The sequence below is a fragment of the Mesoplodon mirus genome (assembly GCF_964341445.2).
Source record: "Mesoplodon mirus genome assembly, chromosome: 13".
Classification (NCBI taxonomy): Eukaryota; Metazoa; Chordata; class Mammalia; order Artiodactyla; family Ziphiidae; genus Mesoplodon; species Mesoplodon mirus.
Window position 1 is genome coordinate 79438 of NC_138989.1, and position 23492 is coordinate 102929.

The window sequence follows — 23492 nt, forward strand, 5'->3', positions numbered from 1 at the left end:
AAGAGTGTCTTCAATTACCCACTAATATATATATATATATATATATATATATATATTTTTTTTTTTTTTTTTTTTTTACAAAGTAAGTTTCTCTATCTTATTTCTAACTACAAGAAAAGAGTGTGGCATGTGATCCACAAAACCAGTATAGAGACTATACTTATCTGGAAAAGAAATGATAAAATGATGGTTTCAACACAGGCATATGCATTTTTGAGTGTTTTATTTATATCAAATTGGATAAAATGTGTGTGTTTCTCAGACAGAAAAGACGTGTCGAGGTAGAAATGTACCTTTCAACTATTCATGGGTACACGAGTACACTGGGGAGATTGTAAAAGTTCAGATTGTGATTCAGTAGGTCCGGTGAGCCTGAGTTCTATTTTTTTAACAAGCTCACTTTTAACTAGTGATGCCACAGTCTTTGATTCATTAACGACAATTGTGAATAGCAGAGACATAATTAGAAAGGTAAAAATTCATATTTAATTTTGAACTTAAAGTGTTTTATGGATTTTACACCTTTAATAGGATAGTAAGCACAGCAGCAACAATCATTTGTGAATATTTACTATAGACCGTGTATCTTTCTAACTTTGTAGTGTAGGACTCCAGGAAAAATGCCTGGGCTGCGGTCACAGTGGGCGGGGCCCTCAGGCCGGGCCGCCCCTCCAGGACCCCCGACGGGGCCCTGCGCTCCTGGCGGCTCCCTCCCCCGGCGCCTCCGTCCCTCCCAGAAGGCCTCGGGGCAGAGCGGTCCCACCCACTGCGCCCAGAACGGAGCCCGCGTTTCCGCAGAGCTGGAGCTCCCGGATCGGGGTCTCTTCCCTCCGCCTTCACGGAACTGCCCCGGAGCCCGCGGCGAGGGCGGCCTCACTGACGCTGCCGGCTCTGGAGGGGCCCCGGAGGCCGAAGCCGCGACAGTCATGCGGACGGCGGGCCGGGTAAGTGGGCGCCGACCCTCCGCCTGGTACGGTGCCCTGGCGGCAGGGCAAGACCAGCTTCTGAGGGGCAGGGGTTCGCTGCCACCCGCCGCTGCTGTGCAGAAAGGGCGGCCCCCAGCGTCTGGTCCCGGGAACTTCGGTCCCTCCTCTCGCCCCTGCCCTCGGCCTGGCTCGCGGGGCCTGGGGGGCGTGGGGAGGGGGTCGGCCTGAGCGTCCTGAGGGGAAACGGGGCAAGGGAGGCGCAGGGCCCGGCTGCAGCGTCAGCGCGCCTCCCCCCGACTGCGGGGAAAGCGGCTAAAAACTCCTCCCGAGGCTCGCAGGCCCCTTATTCAGCGGAGTCCCTCTGCCCTCCTTCCTCCCTGAGCTAAAGGACCGGGGGGAGGGGATAGGGCAGGGCACTGGCGCAGGTAATGGGGACCATCAGCAGGTGATTGTTAACTAAGGCAAACCGGCTCTCCCAACGTGAGGAATGCAGCGCTTTTCTTTGTTTGCGGAGATGCCAGAGTCTGGGCTCCCTGAATTCCTTCCTTTCATATGCACCTCAGCGCTCTGGGGCCTGCATTCTGTATTTGCATATCCTGAGATCCTCAGGGCTCGCGGCTCACGCTGGAGGGCTGCAAGGGCTGATGACTGTGATATCCTTTGTTTACTGAGATGGCAAGAAATATTCCATTTCTCACCGGCTTGAGGGGCACAGAGTGAAAAGGGTAGGAGAATCTCACTCGGCATGTACTTCGGTTTACACGTAGATACTATGTACACTTAACTGTGCTACTGGAGGTTCTCAAGTGTGATCAATTGTACCACTGCCCTCTGTGGATTAACTTCATGAATATCATAAGATACATGCCTGTAGAACTGACTTAATCCATTTAAATAGGATAATGGTTTTTAAAGGAAACATAATAGAAATATGACAACAAATCCCTTACCACTAAAGGCTGGGTCTGGAGCAACCTAAATAAATGTTCCATTGTTAAAATATTGAAAGATGTATTCAATAGAAATATCAACAAAAATGACAAATAATGAGGGCAGCAGAATGTTGAAATGTTCTATCTTTATCATTAAAGTGGCAGAACATCATGTATTAGTAGGCGCTGGGGGCAGAAGATGCCTGATTTTATACCTTTGTCATATTTGTACAGTTGTTTCAACAAGTAACTTAAAGACCAAATGGAAAAAAAGGAGGTTTGTGCCTGAGATCATGTTGATGTGAAACCAGGGATGGCCACCTTGTCCCAGGTGAGTTAAGTTTACCTGGCAGGTAGACCACAGAGCTCCTGAGAAGCAAGGGTTGGAATTTTTCTGCTGGGTGCCCCTTAGGTTCTGTGACTTGACTGATTGTGAGTCATGTTTCGGGAAAGACCTGATCACAGGAAAAGGGTGGGGAAGAGTGATTTGGGGAGCAGCTAACAACATGCATCACGGCTCATGGCTTGAATGAATTTTAAAGAAACAGGAAAACAAATGCTTCTTATGGAATCAGAGAATGTCCAGCCGGACAATCCCAGAAAATGAGGAACACCCATTCCATTTTCCAGATGAGAAAACAGAGGCCCAGCAAGGTGAAATCCCTCACCCAAGTTGCACCCGTCTCTCCTCCCCACTACATGGTTCATGAAAGCACGACTTTTCCTGTCGTGATCACTGCTGAACCCCAGAAAGGACCAGGCATCTAGCCGCTGCTCCAAAAATTTTGGTTGACTGTAGGAACAATGCTATTTCTTTTTTTCTCACTCTTATTCAGGATTGTGCCAAGAACTCCCCAGGCTGCAATGTAATTCGATAAATGTAAATATTAATTGAGTTTTGTTGTGATGAGGACTTAGGCTTTGAAGGTAACAGACTTGGTTCAGATCTTGGTTCTGCCACTCAATAGCTGTTTGGCTTTGGGAAAATCAATAAACCTCTCTGAGCTTATTTCCTCCTTTGTAAAGTGGGGATAAATGTATCTGAGCCAGCAGAGCACCTGCATGAGAGATGTGCACTAAATATTGGTCTTTCTCACTCTCCCACGCCATCTCTGTTCTTCCCAGAGAAGTTGTACAGAAGGATATAGTACTTTTTAAAATTAATTAATTAATTAATTAATTTTTGGCTGTGTTGGGTCTTCGTTGCTGTGCGCGGGCTTTCTCCAGTTGCGGCGAGCGGGGGCTACTCTTTGTTGTGGTGCGCGGGCTTCTCATTGCAGTGGCTTCTCTTGCTGCGCTTGTTGTGGAACACCGGCTCTAGGCACACGGGCTTCAGTAGTTGTGGCCTGCAGGTTCACTAGTTGTGGCGCATGGGCATAGCTGCTCCGCAGCATGTGAGATCTTCCCTGACCAGGGCTCGAACCCATGTCCCCTGCGTTGGCAGGCATATTCTTAACCACTGCGCCACCGGGGAAGTCCAATATAGTACTTTATAAAGAGGGGTTTTAATTGATTTCAGATAGTGTACATGTTTCTTGTAGAAAAGATTTTTCCACTATAGAAACATTAACATGCAATACCACTACAAATGCAGTATTCTATGGGTTAGATATTATCAGTAAATTTTATAAGTAATTGGGCAAAGGCCAAAGCACTAGGTACTGGGGAGTAAGAAGTCTCAAGTCTGGGGTGCCCCCCACCCCAATTTCAAGAGCAGGGTGTGTTTTTCAAATCCATATTTCATCTGGTCTTTGTTTCTCATCCATCCTCTGTGTCTGCCTTTCTCAAAAGGCTCAGATCCTCCGCTTTCACACCCTCCCGGCTGGCTGTGCCCCAGCTCCCGTCCTGGAACCTCTGCACGCATGGGTGTGTCTGCTCTCCCTGGGCCTCGCCAGCTTTGCCAGGGAGCTGCTGTACCGTGCACTGGTAGCTGTACCCCAGGGTGCCTGGACCCTCTGGTACATGAAGTGCACCCTCATCACCGTGAGTGCACGCCCACCCCCTTACCTTATATCCTGCCTCTAAGCCAGGCTTGGGGGTGACTAGTGTGCCTTCAGCTATGTGAGGTGCTGGGATCAAAGTGAAGTTCCCAACTTTTGAAGTTGCAGGCTCGAGGGGCACACAGTGATTTAAAGTCGGGTCACCTGACCTAAAGGGGGGGCTGATTGCTTTAAAGCCAGGGCAGCTGGCTTAAACCCTGCGTCCCTCCGCTGCAGGACGAGACCAACTTTGGCGGTGCTCGGGTTCGCTCCAAGCCGGCACTGCTGTGCAGGAAGAGCTTCCAGGAGTGCCTTAGCCCGGGGGGACTTGGTCCGTTGTCTTGCCGCTGCCCTCAGAGCGGGACCACCTGCTCTTCTGGAGGAGAATCAGGGAGGGGGAAGTGCAGAGTCCCGGCTGGAGTTGCGGCACCCCTTGTCTGATGGCAGGGAAGGGGGGACGGGGCTGTGTGGTGTCCTGGGGCTGGACTCACCAGGTCGACTCAGCCTCTCAGCCTCCTAACCTCACCCCACACACCCCACAAGAGTCTCCAATAATATGTAATTGTGCCTTAGGTTCTCGGTCTTCAAACTCATACCCAGGCTCCCAGGTCCCTTGATTTAGCCAATTCCTCTGTGCTCTTTCTTCTATTAGATACAGTCCCAGAGGGAGGGGCTGGGGGATGGGACTGGAGGGACCCCGGCAGCACTGGCCTAGGCTGACTAAAGAGATCCAGGGCCTGCGCTCTCACACATGTGCGAGGACCCTTAAGGCGCAATCGAGGGGGCCAGTTAGAGGCAGTCCTTGTTGCCTCAAGTGAGTATGGATCACCGTCGGGTGGGGAGCATGCTGACCCCTGAGAAGTACTGTTAGAAGGATGTGTTCCTCCCTCGGCTTCAAGGACGTGGGTGGGCTTCAGGGCTCCATTTCCCCTCCAGACCTCCAGGGCTGACTGCACCCCAGCGGCCTTGCAGACCTGGCTTCCTGTCCCAGAACTTGCCAGGCTCCAGGAAGAATCCAGACTGCAGAGATGGTGCTTGAGCGCTCCAGCTTAAGAAGTGCTGTCCCTGGGGACCCAACAGTGGAGGGAGGAAGGGTGAAGGGAGTAGGGGGGTGGGGTAGGGAGGGGTGGCTGCCCTGGGAGACGTTGAGAGAGAAATATCGCCCCCCACACCCCCTGCCCCCTGCAACTGACTGACCCACTGATGCCATAGGATCTCAGGCCCTTTTAGTCAGAGATGCCTCGGTTTCTTTACTCCTGCGTTCAAAACTATGCAAAACCAACTCTTCATCCTCTTGCTGCCTGGCCAGGACTTGTAAAGCACTGTTCTTTTGGAGCACTCGTTCCCTAAACTGCAGTTTGGAGCTGTCCCAGCTATTTAAAGTGTTCTCCTTAAACTGAGACTAAATCCTACTCTTTTGGAAAAACACCCTGCACTTCCGAGGAGATCATGTTTTCTGCCCATTCCTTCCTTCTACTTCCCTCTTAAGAAGCCCTGTGCTCAAAGGGCTTGGTGACTTATTTTTTGCTTGATGTCAAAAAGAAACCTTCCCCATGCACCGCAGAAATCTTTCCTGGAGCATAGGTGTTTCAAAACCATGACCGTGTTTTGCAGTCAGTATACACTGGGTAGACTGCCTAGCAGTCCCTGGAAGAGCCAGAGGTGAGCGTAATCAACTTATCTGATTGGATGCCCTTCAAGTTTAGGAAGGTCCCATTCTTATGCCCCAGCAGATAAGACAGGGCCCTGGATGGCTGTGGCTGTGATTAGATAACTTCTGATGATTTTATTTCCCTTACCGAGCTGCTGCTTCTAGGTTAAATTCATTTTCTTACCTGTCCTTTTTTTTTTTTTTTTTTTTTTTTTTTTTTTTTTTTTGCAGTACTTGGGCCGCTCAGTGTTGTGGTTTCTCCCGTCGTGGAGCACAGGCTCCGGACGCACAGGCTCAGCGGCCATGGCTCATGGGCCTAGCCGCTCCGCGGCATGTGGGATCCTCCCGTACTGGGGCATGAACCTGTGTCCCCCGCATTGCAGGCGGACTCTCAACCACTGCGCCACCAGAGAAGCCCTACCTGTACATTTTTAAAGAAAGACTGAAAAAGTCACTGTAATAGGTCAGGAGTCTGAGCTCAGGGTTAGTCAAAGGTACTCACAGGGAGGAAAGTGGATAAACATAGGTGCGTAAAATAGGAGGGTTGGCAAGTACAGCCAGGACGACCGGGTTCACCGTGCGCACTAATAAAGGCCAGAATCTCCTCATTTATCTCTGGTGGGAAGTTCTGATGGTTTCTCAGGATCAAACTCAAATCATATTCAAACTAGGGGGCTTCCCAGAAGGTGCTGAAGCACCGGCAGAGCCCACCTGCGCTCCCACCTTGGCACTCCAGGATCAGAGTTGGGTTTGGAGATGGGGTTGCTGTAACCCCAAGGAGGTGAGCAGAGAGGAGGAGTTGATTACCGGTCTCCTCTGACTCTCTGGCCCAAATTGCCTGGCTTACGGGGGGGCAGAGTTTTGCTTTGAGCAACTTATGGGGCACTTCCAGACTGGTGGGGTTGCCCAGTGGCCCGACAGTCTGACAGGCTGGCTGCAGTGTGACCGCCCTTTGTTTCTTCAGAATCTGTTCATCAGGAGGTGCATGGTTGCGGAAGCCCATTCACCGCCCCCCGCCCTGAGGGTGATGGCACCTTCCCTGGCTGTACCCTATGATCACCAGGTACTTGAAATGAATGCAAAGTTTTTGACTTCAAGGAAGAGCTCACATAACCCCTTCTGCCTCATAATGTGTGGGATTTACTATAATGGAAGGACATTATAAAGAACAGGTAGAAAACTCACCTGTTGGTCTCCATGTAGGAGTTTATTTTGCATGAATCTCTCCTACATGAGTAGATAGCAGAGGTTTATTTTTGTTCCCGTGTGTGTAGTTGTGGCAGAGGATGTAGGTATGGTGGTTTGAAGCCCTCAAAGAAATATTCTCAGAATTCTCAAGACTTCTCTTGATTGGAACCGAAAGAGACCTGGAAAAGGAGGAAAAGCAAAGGAGGAGGGAGAACGAATGGCTGTTTCTCAGTAAATTCACCTTCCTGGTTGATTTTTCTGTCTTCTCATTTCTTTTAACTTCTATGTATGTCTAATGGAATGACGTAGAAAGGCTGATTTTTATGCTTTAAAAGATTTTACATCACAAAGAAACTAGAAGTGGCTAACAGAACTTATTCACATCAATGTTACATAGAGACTTTGATATTAAATTTGTATACTAAAATGGGTTAATCCAAATTTTCTCTTTCTTTTTGAGTGAATATTTGTAACATATTTTTGTAGATAATAATTTATCCTAGATATACAAAATTGTGAAAATGGGTACCATTTTTCACCACTTAAATGATTTCTTTTAAATGAATAGATCGTACACTTTAAAGGCCAATGTTGTCTTACATGTTGTTTTTTAATTCCTTGATTTCCGAAACTTGTGTTTATTTAATTGATTTCTATCTAATAATCTGTCTCTCCTTTATTGTTTCTTACTTTATATTTTATTGATCTATAGTTAATTTACATTATTATATTAGTTTCAGAGGTACAACATAGTGATTCATAAATGTTTAGGTTCTTCTCCATTTATACTTACTATAAAAGAGTGGCTCTATTCCCCAGGCTATGCAGAACGTCACTGTAGATGATTGATTTTATACATAGTGGATTCTTCCTCAGAATCTCCTACCACTATTTTGCTGCTCCGCCCTGTCTCTCGCTGCTGGTAACCACTAGTCTGTTCTTTAATCTGTGAGTCTGTTTCATTGTTGTTGTTGTATTCAATGTTTTAGATGCACGTGTAAGTGATAACCTACCAGCCTTGTTTCCTCTGCGGCTTATTTTACTAAGCATAATACCCTCCAAGTCCATCCATGTTCTTGCAAATGGCAAAATTTCATTTTTTGCTGAAGTCATCATAAATATCATTTTTTATCCCCTAACCTATTGATGAACACTCAGTTTGACTCTATATCTTGGCTATGGCAAATAACACTGTTATGAACATTGGTGTGCAGTTATTTTTTTTTTTAAATAGTGTTTTTGTTTTCTTCTGATATACCCAAGAGGGAAATTGCTGGATATTATGGTAGTTCTATTTTTAGTTTTTGGTGGAACCTCCATTCTTCTTTCCACAGTAGCTGCACTACTTCACATTCACATCAAGAGTTTACAAGAGTTTCCCTTTCTCCACATCCTCACTAACCTTTGTTATTTGTGACCTTTTTGATGACAGCCATTCTGACAAGACTGAGGTGATATATCTCATAGTTTTGATTTGCATTTTATTGCCGATTAGCTATGTTTAGCATCTTTGTGCATTCTGGCTGTCTATCTGTATTTTTTCCTTGGAAAAATGTCTATTTAGGTCTTCTCATTTTTTAAAAAAATATTTTGGGTGCAGTTCTGATATTGAGTTTTATGTGCTGTTTCTGTAGTTTAGATATGAACCCTTGGTTGGTCATCTTTTTGGTGTTAACCTCTTATCATGTGCAAATATTGTCTCTCCTTCAGCAGGTTGTCTTTTCATTTTGTCTTTGGTTTCCTTTGCTGTGCAAAATCTTTTAGTGAAGTCCCATTTGTTTATTTTTGCTTTTGTTTCATTTGCCTTAGTAGACTGAACGCAAAACTGTTGCTATCATTTATGTTGAAGAATGTTCTGTATTTTCCTCTCAGGGTTTTATGGTCCTACATTTAGGTCTTTATTCAGTTTTGCGTTAATTTTATATACGGTGTGCTAAAATACTCTAATTTTATTCTTTTCCATGTAGCTGACCAGTTTTCCTAGTACCACTTATTGAAGAGACAGTTCTTTCTCCATATTGCCTGCTTTGTCATAAATCAATTAAATATACATGTGTGGGCTTATTTCTGGGATCTCTATTCTATTCCAGTGATCTTTGTGTCTGTTTTTGCTCCGGTCCGATGCTCTTTGATTACTGTCGCTTTGCAGTATAATCTGAAGTCAAGGTGCGTGATGCCTCCAGCTCTGTTCTTTCTCAAGATTGTTTGGCTATTTGGGGTCTTTGTGTTTCTATACAAATTTTAAAATTACTTTTTCAAGTTCTGTGAAAATGCTTTGGTATTCTGATAGGGATTGCGTTAAATCTGTAGATTGTCTTTGGCAGTATGGTTATTTTAACAGTATTAATTCTTCCAGTCCATGCACCTGCTATATTTTCTCATGTTTTTCTGTTGCCTTCAACTTCTTTCACCAATGGCTGGTACATTTCTGAGTACATGTCTTTTACCTGCTTAGGTGTGTTTGTTCTTAGGTATCTTATTATTTTTAGTGTGATTGCATATGGTATTGTTTTCTTAATTTTTTTCTTTCTGACAACTTTGAGTTTTGTTTTTTTCTTCTTTTTCTAATTCCTTCAGGTGTAATGTTAGGTTATTTATTTGATATTTTTCTTGTTTCCTAAGAATAAGCTTGTATCACTATAACTTCCCCCTGTGAACTGCGTTGGCTGTGTCCCATAGATTTTGGATCACTGTGTGTTCATTTTCATTTCTCTTGGGTATTTTTAGAATCCCTCTTTAATTTCTTCACTGCTCCTTTCTTCCCCTTTTATTCATCTGTGCTGTGAGGACTATCTTTAATATTATGTTTGGATTTCTTTCAGTTGTGTGTGTGTGTGTGTGTGTGTGTGTGTGTGATTATTTAAGTTGCTGAGCTCTTAATTTCACGTGGACACTAACAACCCTGCATTGTTACTCTGCTCCCCCACAGTTACTGAATTTGACCTTATATTTTACATCTACTTGTTTTGTGTGTCCCTTAACTTCTTATTGTGAATATAGATGATTTTATTACTGTTTTCTTTCATCCTTCCTATTAGCTGTGTACATGGTTGATTTACTGCCTTTGTTGAATATTTGCCTTATCCAATGAGGTTTTTCCGTTAGTAAGTTTCCTTTCCTAATTTTTATGTTTCAGTCATGGCCTTTTCTTTTTCACTGAGAAAAGCCCCTTTAAGATTTCTCATAAAGCTGGTTTGGCGATGCTGTGCTCTTTTAGTTTTGCTTCTCTGTAAAACTTTAGATCTCACCATGAAATCTGAAGGAGAGCCTTGCTGGGTAGAGTATTTTTGGTTATAGGCTTTTCCCTTTCATGACTTTAAATATACCATGCCACTCCCTTCTGGCATGCAGAGGTTATCCTGAAAAGTCAGCTGATGACTTAATGCAAGTTCGCATGTTTGTAACTTGTTGCTTTTCCTTTGCTCCTTTTAATAGTGTCTTTTTATCTTTATTTTTTTGCCATTTTAATTACAATGAGTCTTGGTGTGGTCCTCTTTGGGTTGATCCTGTTTTGGCCTTACTGTGTTTACTGGACTTGGATGTCTGTTTTCTTTCCCAGGTTATAGAAGTTTTCAGCTCTTATGTCTTCAGGTATGCTCTACACTGCTTTCTCTTTCCTTTTTGCTTCTGGGACCAGTATAATGCAAATATTAGTACACCTGATGTTTCACATGTCTGTTCAACTTTCTTCATTTCATTTTAATCTATTGTTTTACAGTTCATCTTCAGTGATTGCCAGTACTCTGTCCTTCAGTTTTCTGATTCATTCCTCTGTGTCATTTAGTCTACAGTAGTTTCCTTTTAGTGTATTTTTCATTTCAGTTATTGTATTCCTCATCTCTGTTTTGTTGTTCTTTAATGCTCTAACTCTTTTTTAAAAAATTCTACCTTCTTGCTCTGGTCGTCCATTCTTCTCCTGAGTTCTTTGATCATCTTTATAGTCATTATCTTGAACTATTTTTTGAGGAGATTGGCTACCTCCACTTCACTTAGATCTTCTTCTGAGTTCTTATCTTGTTCCTTCATTTGGATCGTGTTTCAGTGTCACCTCATTTTTCTTAACTTGCTGTTTTTATTGCTATGTATGTAGTAGGTTCGTTACATTTCCTGACCTTCTAGAAGTGGCCTTTTGTAGGAGAGGTCCTATGTGTCCCAGAAGCCCACTGTCCCCTGGTCACTAGAACTATATGTTCTAGGTGTACCCCCTATGTTGGCTACTTGGGCTCTTCTATTGTGGTGGGCTGACTGCTGTGGGTGGTCTGGTAGGCTTGGCTGCCCCCAGACTGCTTGTTTGACAGACTCTGCCTTGTATGGAGGCTGTCTGTGCTGCTTGGTGAGGCTAAATCATAAGGCAGTTGGCTGCACGACTCTGTGGGACACCAAATCTAGTGCTGGTTCACTTATGGGTAGAATTGCAGTCCAGATGATATCAGGGCTAGTGCCCAGTCACTGGGGTAATGCTGGCTACTGGGAGGAAGACACAGGTCCTGAGTTCTGGCTGCAGGGCCCAGGAGTCTCAGAGTTGGTGTTGGATCACTGTTCCTGACACAGCTATCTGCAGGGTCTGGGGTATCCCTAATCTTGTGCTGTCATTCTGATGGGCTGGGTCAAGACCCAAGTGAGTCCATGGCTGCTTCTGGCCTGCAAGTGAGTGTTCTGGTCACACAGGCTGCTGGGCTGTGGTATTCCTGGAGCTGGTGTGTGCCTGTTGGTGTATGAGGCTGATCCCACTGCTAGAGCAGATTTGCTGTTGGGTAGGTCCAAGCTCCATCCAGTCCCTGTGCAGTAATCACCTGCCGACGGTGAGACTGATTCCAAGGCCAGAGCAGGCTCACTTGTCAGAGGGGCCAAGGACTCTGGGGCTGGTGCCTCTCCACTTAGGTGTGGAGGCTGGTCCTGGGGCTTTTGGTTGCTGGGCCCATGTCCAGCGGCACCTGTGCATTGAGAGGGTCTGAAAGCAGCCTGTTTGCTGGTGGATGGGGCTATGCCCCTGCTCAGTTAGCTGCTTGGCCTGCAGCATCCTAGTACTTGTGTCTATAGTCTGGTGGAAATGGGTAGGGCTAGACCCTGAGGCTAAAAAGATAGAGGGAGGACTCTGAAATTATGCTTGCTGGTACCAGTGGCCACGAGGTAGAAGGAGCTCCCCCAAGTGGCTGCTGCCAGTGTCTATGTCCCTGAGGCTGTGCTGTAGTTGCCTCTGGACTCTCTGGGAGACTCTCCAAGATCAGGAGGTAGGTGTGACCCAGGATCCGTTCAAATGACTGCTTCTGTTCTGATTCTCGGGTCATGTGGGATTTTGTGAGCATTTTTTTTTCTTTTTTTTTTTTTTTTGCGGTATGCGGGCCTCTCACTGCTATGGCCTCTCCCGTTGCGGAGCACAGGCTCCGGACGTGCAGGCTCAGCGGCCATGGCTCACGGGCCCAGCCGCCCCGTGGCATGTGGGATCCTCCCGGAACGGGGCACGAACCCGTGTCCCCTGCATCGGCAGGTGGACTCTCAACCACTGAGCCACCAGGGAAGCCCTGTGAGCATCTTTTAAGTGTGGAATCTCTATTTCCCACAACCCTCTGGCTCTCTGGAAAATAAGCACCACTGGTCTTCAAAGCCCAACTTTCTAGGAACCCTTCTTTCCAGCACAGGGTCCCTGGGCTTGGGAGCCTGATGTTGGGTTCATACCCCTTGCCACCTGGGTGCACCTCAGAAATTGTAATTATTCTCCCATCTGTGGGCCACCCACCTGGGGGGATGGGTCTTGACTCTGTTGAGATTTTGCCCTTCCTTCCTGTCTTGCCAAGGTGCCTTCCTTATATCTTTAGCTCTAAAACATCTTTTATGGTAGGTCCCGGCCTTTTTCATCAATTGCTGTTCTGTAAACAGTTGTGACTTTGGTGTGCCCACGAGAGGCATCAAGCTCTGGGTCTTTGAATGCTACCATCTTAGACAATCTCTCCACTTCATTCTTAAATCATATGATTTAATTTTTCTTAGTATCTTATTTGACTAGCGACAGTTTAAAATTTATTATCACTCATGTTTACTTCTCCTGTTTAAAAAAAAATTGAATAGTGCATTCATTCATTTTGAAATGAAGGTAGTGACCTGTGAATTTCCATACCTCAAAAATCAAGGATAGAACAAAAGCATTTTCTACCGGTTTTACCCTCAAACTCTGCACCCCACACCAGACTGGGGATTAACCTCTTGCACCCATGCTCACCTTCTTTTTTTGGACCGTTAACCATCGCTGCATCTGTATGTGTGTTGACAAAGTGAACTCTAGTCTTTCCAGTTTTTGTGTTTTGTTTTTTGGATTAGGGAACAGTCCTACTATGAATGTACATTTACTGGTCTGCTGAAGTTCATATTAAACCTGTCAAGCACATTACCAGAATTGGAATTGCTTGTATATACACTTTGATAAATTTTAGAGACAATGGTAGAACAGAAGTAAATTGTATTTCAAATCCCACAATATTCTCACACCATGAAAACCCCTCCCTTTTTAATATATTTGTGTGTAGTTTATCTTTTTGCCCATACTGTATTTCCCAGAGATGGGTAAGTGTTACGTTTCTTGCTAGCACATTTACGGTATTGTTCAAAGTCCGGTGTTTAGTGATTTAACATGATCATATTTCCATGAACTTGCAAGTACAAGATCTTCTCTCACATTGTCTTTTACTCCCTGCTTTTTTATATTGCCCTCCTAATTCTCAGTCCTGGTCTTTCTTTATGTTCTTCATCAACCTGGATAGGTTATACTATTTTTTCCCTTATTCAAGACCAATAGAATAGAATAGAACACCCAGAAATAAACCCTGATATATGGCCAAATGGGTTTTGACAAGTTGCCAAGTCTTTTCAAAGTAGAAAGGATAGTATTTTCAACAAATGATGCTGAGAAGTCTTGTTGTCAACATGCAAAAGAAGGAAGATGGACCCTTACCTAACATCATATGCAAAAATTAATGAAAACATATCAAAAAACTAAATATAAGACCTAATAAAATAAAAAGTCTTAGAAGAAGACACAGGAGAAGAGCTTCATGACATTGTATTTGGCAGTGATTTCCTCAATATGAAACGAAGGAACAACAAAGGTACAGCTAACAAAAAAATAAACAATTTGCAGTACATATTTTTAAAAATGTGTATCAAAGGAATGTAAACAGAATAAAATGGCAACCCACAAGATGGGAGAAAATATTTGAAAGCCATCTATCTGACAAGAGATTTCTATTCAGAATATACAGAGAACTCCTACAGCTCAACAAGAAGCAAACACCCTGATTCAAAAATGGATAAAAGACTTGAATAGATGGTTCTTCAAAAAGATGTACAAATGACTAAGCACTTGAATAGATGCTCCATATCATTAAATGCATGTTTATATATTTGTGTGCATGCATACACACACAAGCACACACACACATACACAAGCAGAAAACAAGTATTGGTGAGGATGTGAGGGAGTTGGAAGCATTGTGCTCTGTCAGTGGGAATGTAGAATGATACAGCTGCTTTGCAAAAGAGTATGGCAATTTTTCAGATATTGAAAAATAGAATTACTACATGATCCAGGAAATTTTTACTATGAGGTATACCCAAAGGAATTGAAATCAGGGTCTTAAAGTAATATTTGTACTCCAGTGTATAGAGCAGTAATAATCACAGTAGCTAAAATATGAAAGCAACCTAAATGTTCATCCACTAGTTCCTGGATAAGCAAAGTGTGGTATACCCATATAATACAATATTATTCAGTGTTAAGAAGGAAAACATCTAGGAATATGCTACAACATGGATGAATCCTGAGGAAATTTAGCTACCAAATATGCCATTTTTGTGACTTTTAGTGAGTCATAACAATGCAACTACTTATTTCAATTATATGGGGTACTTAGTGTAGTCAAAACCATAGAAATTGGGAGGGTAATGATGCTTTTCAGGTGGTTATGGAACAAAAAGGAAAGTTATGTTTAAAGGATATAGAGTTACAGTTTTAAAACGTAGAAAAGAATTAGAAAGATAAATGGCGATGTTGATCGCCCAATAATAGGAATGTATTTAATATCACTGAACGGTGCACTTTATAATAATTAACATGTTATACTTTATGTTATTTGATGTTACTAACATACAAAATTGGGAAAGAATGTAATATCAGGAAAGGGAGTGGCCCTGGGATACAGCAGAGAGTAATCAGAAGGGTGAGACACTGCATATGTTGAAGAAGAAGAGCTGAGAGTCTTCATTGGACAGAAGAGACTCTATACAAAAGAAAAAAAATTACTCTGAGGGTGTATTAAATAGATATCTGTGGGTGTACTGCTATCTCCCATGGGTTATCTTTAAGAGTCTTTACTAAAGTCCATAAGGCTTGCTGAGGCTTTTTTAAAAACTGGATTCCCTAGGAGATAATTAGTGGGTGGTACTTAAGTCTATGTCTAAGTTGACAGATTTTGCAGGGAAGACGAACCTGAGGACAGTGGAGGTCCTGAGAGTGTAAGTACATGGAAATTGGAAAAAATAATAATAAAGGGAATTAGGAAAACTTTTGACTTCGAAGGTCATGTATTACTGAGTCAGACCTGAGGTTTCTAAGGAGTTATATACACAGTTGCTATTTGGATTGCTTGTTGATGAAGATCAGTGGAAAAACTAGAGTCGTTTCCAAGTGTAGGTAAGATATAATGAGAGGATGGAGGTGGGAAGTAGGGAGGCCCAGAGAAAAGTGGGAAGGTCATACTGGGCCAAGATGGTGGTAATATCCAGCAGAACAGATGGTAGGGCAGACTGTGGTTTCATCTTTTTTATTTCGGCTCCCCACCTCATCCTTAATAATTCTTTGGGAATATTTCATTGCTCTGTGATGCAGGTACAGAATTCGAGTGAGGAGACTACACCCTCAGTGTCCAGCTGTCTGAGTCCTCAGTGTGCTTCAAATGATGGAGAACTATTGCTTCTTTATGAGAAGAGTTAGTACCTCGTAGCTAAGCTTTAGCTGGAGCTTATGCAGGATTGATTCCAATTTATATATACTGTTGGCATGGAGGTTCCTCCTCCTCTTTTCTTGACCATTATGAAATGAATCTATATTTCTCAATATTTGCGTGTATCAGATAAATACATTAAGTAAAGGAATCTTATATATTGCTCCCTGCATAGTTTGCCCTTTCTTGTTTCTCTTTTACCTTTACTAAATTAGCACAGGGAGAGACCGTGCAATGTTCTAATCAGGAGAGATTAGAACATCATATTTCTAGAGAGGTTGGTTGGACAGAGCAGGGGTCCCAGTGAGAATCAAAGCTTCTGTTTCTACTTGGAAGTGTACCTGTATAGAGTAGAGGGCTCCAGGAAATATCCTAGAATATTGCAATGTCCCTGCGGGAGATCATTAAGAGAGGCAGGATCTGGTCCCAGATCAGTGTACTATGACATGTTTGTCAATCATCTGGTGTGAGATTCTCAGAGCCAATCTCATATGGTAAGGCTGAGTGCAGAGTATGAAGAACCTGTGAAAGCCTTTGATTGAATGTTAAAGATGAAGCTCTGATTTTGGGGAGAATTTTCTTACCTGACTGAATGTCACCCTTCTGTGGGGATGAGATTCTGTGCTTTTCTTCTCTTGATGACCACTGACTGAAAGTCATTAGAGGATCATGTCTAGACAGCATTCTTTATTTAATTTCTTAAAGAAGAAGACATGGAAAACATTTTTATCCACTTTCAAATTGAGGATCAAGGGGAATGACATCAGTGAAAATGTCAGAGTAGGGAGCTCTAGCTTGTGTCCATCACCAGAAACACTGACATACGTGGTAAAACCTGTCAGAATGATCTTATCAACACATGTAAGTTTTCTTTTCTTTTCACCCTGTAGATTTATCTTTCACTGAAACTTAACTTACTACAAGATGTGGAGAATAAACAGGGAAGTAGAAACTGCATTTCCTGATGAGAGAATCACTAAGTCACATTAGTTGTTCTGAGCTCTGTCTTACTCACCGTGACTGTAATTAAAACAAACAAACAAACAAAACACTTTTTTTTTGGTAAGTCAGTTCTGACATTTCCTCGTTAAAGACAAGGTAACAGATACAGATTTAGATCTACCGAATTGAGCAAAATGTTGATTGTACCTGTGCTGCATATATGAGCATGACCTGCTACAAATCTTCATTATACTTATTGCCACAACTGACAAATTCAGTTTGGCCACTCCTGATATGTTGCATGTAAGGAATGCATAGGACACTAACCCCAGCTGGTCACAGGTAAACTCTGCCACGTGGATTACTGCATGTTTTCCTGCTGGAAGACCACACATTCTCGAGTATCATGACTGCAGAGTATGTGGGCTCTTCTTTTTTCTGGATAAAGATTAGATAATCACCTAATTTTATGAGAAATATATAAATTGTATTTGCATATTCTTCAGGTTTTTATTTATCCATTCTCTTTCAAGTCCTAAGTGCAAATATTAAAGTGATTTCCAAGAGGGTGGTAAATAAGACAGCTACGTTTATGCTCCAAAGTTAGCAATAAAGCATAATACAATTGTAAATGCATTAATGTGTGATTAATATGTAGATACTATGTAAATGCAATTTTAGTAATGCTTTGTGGAGAGCTTCAGAATCTAGGGATTTAAAAAAAAAAAGAAGGAGTTTTTGAAACTCTCAGGGAATTATATAGAAGTTTTTGTGTCTATAATTATCAATCTGGAATAATGCATTTTCTCAGAAATAAACTAGGCATAAAATTGTAGGAAAAAACTTCATGAAATGAAAGACCATGTGAGATGGGCATACAAGAAAAAGAATATTCTCAGAGAATAATGAACAGTGTGAAGTTCAGCAGAAGTGTAATACAGATTCAAAGAGTAAAACTTTGGAGAGCCTACTTATGAGTTCCTCATATTGCATCTTTGGAGAGACAGTAGTCATTTGAAATATGATGTTATAAGATGACGTTAACACACTTAAATACTTTCGTTTAGAAATGACCACTTAGAACCAGAATAAATGAAAGAGAGCACAAAATTATGTTTTTGTTGATTTTTGAAGATCTTAGGTGAGTGCTGATAATTTAAATATATATGATGTCAGGCTTCCCTGGTGGTGCAGTGGTTGAGAGTCCGCCTGCCGTTGCAGGGGACACGGGTTCGTGCCCTGGTCCGGGAAGATCCCGCATGCCACGAAGCGGCTAGGCCCGTGAGCCATGGCCGCTGAGCCTGCACGTCCGGAGCCTGTGCTCCACAATGGGAGAGGCCACAACAGTGAGAGGCCCGCGTACTGCAAAAAAAAAAAACAAAAACAAAAAACAAAAAAAAAACATGGTGTCTTTCACTGCGAAATAAAGGAGCTGTGGAGGATTCCTGGAATGAATGTCAATATTATGACAATAGTACGAGTGTGTTTCGTGTTTGGGAATTACAATCATTGTTGCTTTTGCTGTGGTCATCCATTTACAATGTTTGGTGTCAGTTGATTTTTCTCTTGTAAAAATAAAATGCAGTCTGTGTGTGTGGAAAAAAAACATACATGATGTCGTGATAAAGTTGTATGTAATTTGAGATCTGGCAAAAAGCATTTCTTTTCTGTAATGCTAGGATGCTAATTGGACATTTTTGCAAGAAAGAGATTTCAGGATGCAAATCTCGCGTCTCTAAGGTGGGAAGCCAGTTCATGGTGGAACATTCTATTAAACTTGTGTGAGTGCAGAAATATTTCTTTGGAAGAAAGAGGTCATGAATCCCTTTTTAACAGTTAGTGGTTTATAGTATACCAAATGAGCAAAATGGGTATTTCTGAACTTTAGAAAAAAATAATATAGTTTTTCTGCATTTATATTATGCAGCTGATGTAGAATATCAAAAATTCTTTATTTTGAAAAACAATGTAATCAATTTGACATAATTCATATATATTGAACCTGTGGTACACACACACAATAAAACATACATTCAAAAAATCTTTTTCACTTAAGAAATATTTTCTAGTGTAGTTGATTTACAACGTTGTGGTATTTTAAAATACATGTTTATTAGAGTATAATTGCTTTATAACACTGTATTAGTTTCTGCTTTACAACAAAGTGAATCACCTATATGTATACATATATCCCCATATCCCCCCATCTTGAGGCTCCCTCCCAGACTCCCTATCCCACCCCTGTGGGGGACATAGAGCACCGAGCTGATCTCCCTGTGCTATGCGGCAGCTTACCACTAGCTCTTTTACATTTGGTCGTGTATATATGTCAGTGCTACTCTCTCACCACGTCCCTGTGTCCCCTTCAGCCCCGTGTCCTGAAGTCCGTTCTCTACATCTGTGTCTTTATTCCTGCCCTGTCACTAGGTTCGTCAGTACCATTTTTCTGAATTCCATATATATGTGTTCACATACAGTATTTGTTTTTCTCTTTCTGACGTACTTCACTCTGTATGACAGACTCTAGGTCCAACCACCTCACTACAAATAACTCAGTTTTATTCCTTTTTATGGCTGAGTAATACTCCATTATATATATAGGCCATATCTTCTTTCTATATTCCTCTGTCGATGGACATTTAGGTTGGTTCTATGTCCTGGCTCTTGTAAATAGTGCTACAGTGAATATTGTGATACATGTATCTTTTTGAATTATGGTTTTCTCCGGGTATATGCTCAGTAGTGGGATTGCTGGGTCATATGGTAGTTCTATTTTTAGCTTTTAAGGAACCTCCATATTGTTGTCCATAGTGGCTGTATCAGTTTACATTCCCACCAACAGTGCAGGAGGGTTCCCTTTTCTCCACACCTTCTGCAGCCTTTATACATTATTGTATTAATTTCTGCTGTGCAGCAAAGTGATTCAGTCATATATATATATATATATTCTTTTCCATTATGGTTTATCACAGGATACTGAATATAGTTTCCTCTGCTGTACAGTACGTCTTTGTGGCTTGTCCATCCTATGTAGAATAGTTTGCTTCTGCTATTCCAAAACTCCCAATCTTTCCATCACTCTCTCCTTGGCAACCACAACTCTGTTTTCTATATCTGTGTGTTTGTTTCTGTTTTGCTGACATGTTCATTTGTGTCCTGTTTTCGATTCCACATGTAAGTGATATTATATGGTATTTGTCTTTCTCTTTATGACTTACCTCAGTTAGTATCATTATCTCTATGTCCATCCATGTTGCTGCAAATGGCATTTTCATTCTTTTTTATGTCTGAGTAATATCTATTGTATACGTATACCACACTTTCTTTATACATTCATTTTTTAATGAACATTTAGGTTGTTTCCATGTCTTGGCTATTATAAATAGTACTTCTATGAACATAGGGTTTTATATATTTTTTTGAATTATAATTTTGTCTAGATATATGTCCAGAAGTGGGATTGCTAGGTCATATGGCAACTCTCTTTATAGTTTTTTTGCGGAACCTCCATACTGTTTTCCATAGTGGCTGCACCAACTTACATGGCCACCAACAGTGCTGAAGGGTTCCCTTTTCTCCATACCCCATCCAGCATTTGTTAATTGTAGATTTTTTTTAATGATGGCCATTCTGATCAGTGTGAAGTGATACCTCATTGTAATTTGGATTTGCATTTCTCTAATAATTAGTGATGATGAGCATCTTTTCATGTGCCTATTGGCTATCTGTATGTCTTCTTTAGAGAAATGTTTATTTAGGTCTTCTACCCATTTTTCCATTGAGTTATTTGTTATATTGTTATTGAGTTGTAGGAGCTGTTTGTATAGTTTGTAAATTAAGCCGTTGTCAGTCTCATCATTTGCTAATATTTTCTCCCAGCCCATAGGTTGTATTTTCATTTTGATTATGGTTTCCTTTGCTGTGCAAAAGCTTATAAGTTTGATTAGTTCCTGTTTCTTTTTTGCTTTTACTGTAAGTCCGCTACGTATGAACAAGTTCTGTTCCAAGAGTGCGTTTGTAAGTCCAATTTGTTTGTAAGTCCAACAAAGTTAGCCGAGGTACCCAGGTTACACAGTCGGCTATATGGTATTGTACCATAATAGGTTTATAATACTTTTCACACAAACAGTATATAAGAAACAAACACAAAAACAAAGAAGACATTTTTAGTCTTACAGTACAGTAACTTGAAAAGTACAGTAATACAGTACAACAGCTGGGATACTGGGGCTGGCATCGAGGGAACAGGCGAGAAGAGTTACTGATCGGAGGAGGGAGAGGAGGTGGGAGATGGTAGAGGTGAAGGAGTATCAGCAGTGGGAGACAGGGCGCAAGCTCCAATTTCACTCATACCTGACATTGATGACACAGGTTCTGGTTCCTTGCTGGATTTAATTCTATCTACCCTCTTGAAAAAATGATCCATTGATGTCTGGGTCGTAGCTCGTTTCTTCTCATCATAGATGATGACACGGTAGCACTGGTTTGCGTTCTGAGTGGCTGCTGCCACCTTTGGGTACCATTGTAGGTTCGAGCCCTGTGCCTCAAAAACTAACAGTGCCTCCTCCAATTTAGAAGATGCCCTTGGCATTTTCTGTGTCGTGAATCTCTTCAGTTCTTCAGTTACTTCTTCTTCCTCCTGTCCCTCTTCATCCTTTCTCTGTGCCTCCAATTCCATCAGTAAGCTCCTCATGTTGCACAGCAAGGAGTTCAATGAAATCGTCCTCTTGCAGATCTAGCTCCAGCTTCTCGCTGAGGGTCACTACGTTGCTGAAGACCTCTTCAGACTTCTGATCTGCCTTCTCAAATCCACAAACATCATGAACAAACTGTGGGCAAAGGTTCTTCCAAATCCCATTCATGGTGACCAACATACACTCACACCATGCAAAGTCAATGTTTTTTATGGCCTTGTAGATGTTATAGTCCTTCCAAAATTGTCCCTAGGTTCTTCCTGATTTCTCACTTACCTTTACTGCCTGACAAAAAGTGTGACATAAATAATATTTCTTGAAAGTCGCTATAACTTCCTGGTCCATAGGATGGATGAGCAATGCAGTATTCGGTGACAGATGCACTACTTTGACGTTGGGAAAAGTCATCCATGAAAGGGGGGTGGCCCAGAGCATTGTCGAGCAGCCAAAGAATGTTTTTCTGGGACGTCCTTCTCCGAGCAATATTTCTCTACATCTGGGATAAAGTGTTGGCAAAACCAGTCCTGGAACGTGGCCTGTGTAATCCAGGATTTATCTGTTTCTGCTTTACAGCCCGGCATCAACTTTTCTTTCTTACTGATGTAACTTCGGTCTGGCATCCTCTTCCAGTACAGTTGTGTCTCATCCACATTAAACACCTGGTTGGGTAAATGCACACCATTATCAATAATTTCTCAAAGTGTTTCAGGAAGTTCCTGGACAGCTACCCTATCTGCACCTGCTGCCTCTCCACTTACTTTTACCTTGTTGAGGTTGGCTCTACTCTTGAACCGATGAAAACAGCCATGGCTGGCATTAAAAAATATGCCCTCTGATTCTTTCCCGTGTTTCTTCTTCAAGTCTTCATAAAGGCTTTTAGCTTTCTCTTGAATCACCATAAGCTGAGCAGGATTTAGCGCTGATGTTGATCCTGCACCTGCACACTGAGAAGTTTCTCCATCTCCTCCATCACTTTTCCGTGCTTCTTTGATATTTTGTCATGAGCATTGAATATTATATTGGCTGTGGGTTTGTCATAAATAGCTTTTATTATGTTGAGATGTGTTTCCTTTATACCCATTTTAGTAAGCGTTTTTATCATGAATGGATGTTGAAGTTTCTCAAATGCTTTTTTGGCATCTATTGAGATGATCATTTGTTTTGTGTTTTTCCTTTGTTGATGGAGTGTATCATGTTGATTGATCTGCATATGTTGAAACAACTTTGTGACACGGGGGTGAATCAAATTCGATCATGGTGTATGATCCTCTTATGTGCTGTCAGATTCAGTTTTCTAATATTCAGTTGAGAATTTTTGCATCCATATTTATCAGAGATATTGGCCTGCAATTTTCTTTTTTGCTAGTGTCTTTCTCTGTGTTGTTTTTTTTTAAGTCTTTATTGAATTTGTTACAGTATTGCTTCTGTTTTATGTTTTGGTTTCTTATTTGTGAGGCATGTGGGATCTTAGCTCCACCACTAGGCATTGAACCCACACCCCCTGCACTGGAAGGCAAAATCTTAACTGCAGGACCACCAGAAAAGTCCCCATCTGTGTTTTTTTATTTTTCAGTAAATTTATTTATTTATTTATTTTTGGATTCATTGGGTGTTTGTTGCTGTGAACGGGCTCTCTCTAGTTGTGGCGAGTATGGGTTACTCTTCGTTGTGGTGTGCGGGCTGTTCACTGCACTGGCTTCTTTTTTGCAGAGCATGGGCTCTAGGTGCGTGGGCTTCAGTAGTTGTGGCTATCAGGCTCAGTAGTTGTGGCTCGTGGGCTTTGGAGCACAGGCTCAGTAGTTGTGGCACACAGGCTTAGTTGCTCCACGGCATGTGAGATCTTCCCGGACCAGGGCTTGAAACTATGTCCCCTGCATTGGCAGATGGATTCTTAACCACTGTGCCACCAGGGAAGTCCCCCCCCATCTGGTTTTGATATCAGGGTGATGGTGGCTTCATAGAATGTCATTGGATGTATTCCTTAATCTTCAATCTTTTCGAAGAGTTTGAGAAGAATCAGTGTAAGTTTTGCTTTGTATATTTGGTAGAATTTGCCTGTGAAACCATCTGATCCTAGATTTTTGTGGGTAGGGAGTTTTTGTAAATTACAGTTTCTATTTTGCTTGTAGTGATCAGTCTGTTCAAGTTATCTATTTCTTCTTGATTCAGTTTTGTTTGGCTGTAAAA

General features: G+C 42.2%; 1 long non-coding RNA gene across 2 annotated transcripts in view; it reads left to right on the plus strand.

Moving 5' to 3' along the window:
- Positions 1–749: 749 nt before the first annotated feature.
- The window catches only part of LOC309814515, a 60519-nt gene continuing 37776 nt past the window's right edge, over positions 750–23492 (plus strand). The window contains exons 1-2 of one of the 2 annotated variants that reach the window (XR_014295702.1): positions 750–944; positions 2093–2189. This is a non-coding gene — a long non-coding RNA (uncharacterized lncRNA). The remainder of the gene's footprint in view (positions 945–2092; positions 2190–23492) is intronic. The other variant, XR_014295703.1, reaches the window with a different exon arrangement.